At 44.1% G+C, this 1,414-nt stretch overlaps 1 pseudogene; it reads left to right on the top strand.

Annotated features, from left to right (window-relative positions):
* The first annotated feature begins 662 nt into the window (after positions 1-662).
* On the top strand, positions 663-1,081 carry LOC114046667 (annotated as a pseudogene).
* Positions 1,082-1,414: the final 333 nt, after the last annotated feature.

Raw genomic sequence — 1,414 nt, forward strand, 5'->3', positions numbered from 1 at the left:
ATTTGTCTCTGTTTCCTCATATGTGAAAATGAGCTAGAGAAGGAAATGGCAAACCACTCCAGTATCTTTGCCCAGAAAACCCCAAATGGGGTCACAGTCAGACACAACTAATCCACTAAACAATAACAACAATAGTCAGTTGAAGACGCAAGACTGGATGTCAGCAGAGGTAATAGAACTGGACAAGTGGATTTGAGAGTCATTTGCATAAAAATGATAATTGAAACCATAGGATCTGATGAGATCACCAAGTGAAATAGTGTAAAAGGAGAAGTGGGCCCAACATAAAACCATGAGGCTTAGTGGGCATGACCAGAAAAAAGATACTGGCAAAACAGATGGGGGAAAAAATGGTCAGATAGGGAGGAGGAGAATCAGGAGAGAGTAGTGTCTAAAACTTAGAGAGGAGAGAGTAACAAGGATGAGGGTGCAATTGTCAATGTCTAAGGCTGAAAATAGGTGAAGAAGATGAGGACTTTAGACAAGGCTATTAGATCTGACCATTAAGAAGTTTTAGGCCCAGATTTGGGGTTTCTTTGTGATTGTCTCCTTCGTTTGTGATGCTTAGAGATTCTGCAGTGGGAAGGAGGAGGAGGTGGCTTTTGGAGCTTCTGGTCCTCCAAGCCCCATTTCCAGGGGAAAGATTCCCTGCTCCTGCCAAGATGCCTAACTTCTCCAGGACCTGGAATATCCGATCAGAAAATTTTGAAGACTTCTGAAGCTGTTGGGAGTGAATATGGTACACAGGAAGACTGCTGTGGCAACCACTTCAAAGCCATCAGTGGAGATCAACCAAGATGGAGAGAGCTTTACATCAAAACTTCTACCATTGTAAAGACCACTGATCAAACAGAGCATACAGTGGATGGGAGGCCCTGTGAGAGCTTGGCAAAGTGGGAAAGCCAGAACAAGATGGTCTGTGAATGCACTTCTGAAAGGGGAGAGACCTAAGACCTTGTGGTCCTGGGAGCTGACCCACAATGGAGAATCAATCCTGACCATAATAATAGCAGATGATGTGGTGCACATCAAGGGTTTACTTCAAGGAATGAGTGCTGAAGGCACTGCAGGGATGTCCTAAGAAGGTCCCTTACATCTGCATCTCTCCTGTTCCATGGCCTCCCAGTAATCACTCAACTTGAGAGTCTTTTGTTTACCTTGTCACTATGAAAACAGTGACTTCCAACTCTACACAGTTAGTTCTCTGACCTGCTTCCCTGTTCCTCCTCTTTTTATATCTAAAAGCCAACATCCTGAGCTCTTCCTAAAGCCCATATCTGCTTCCTCTACCCCTATTTCACCTGACCTATCCTAAAGGAATCTCTGACCTCCCTGTCCAGGGATTTTGTTTCCCTTCTTCTGTCTCTGATTGAGAAACTCAGCTCATGAGAGATACTCTTCATTTTTGAGAGAT

The sequence above is a fragment of the Vombatus ursinus genome, unplaced genomic scaffold (genome assembly GCF_900497805.2).
Source record: "Vombatus ursinus unplaced genomic scaffold, bare-nosed wombat genome assembly UNPS02014785.1, whole genome shotgun sequence".
In the NCBI taxonomy this organism is placed as follows: domain Eukaryota; kingdom Metazoa; phylum Chordata; class Mammalia; order Diprotodontia; family Vombatidae; genus Vombatus; species Vombatus ursinus.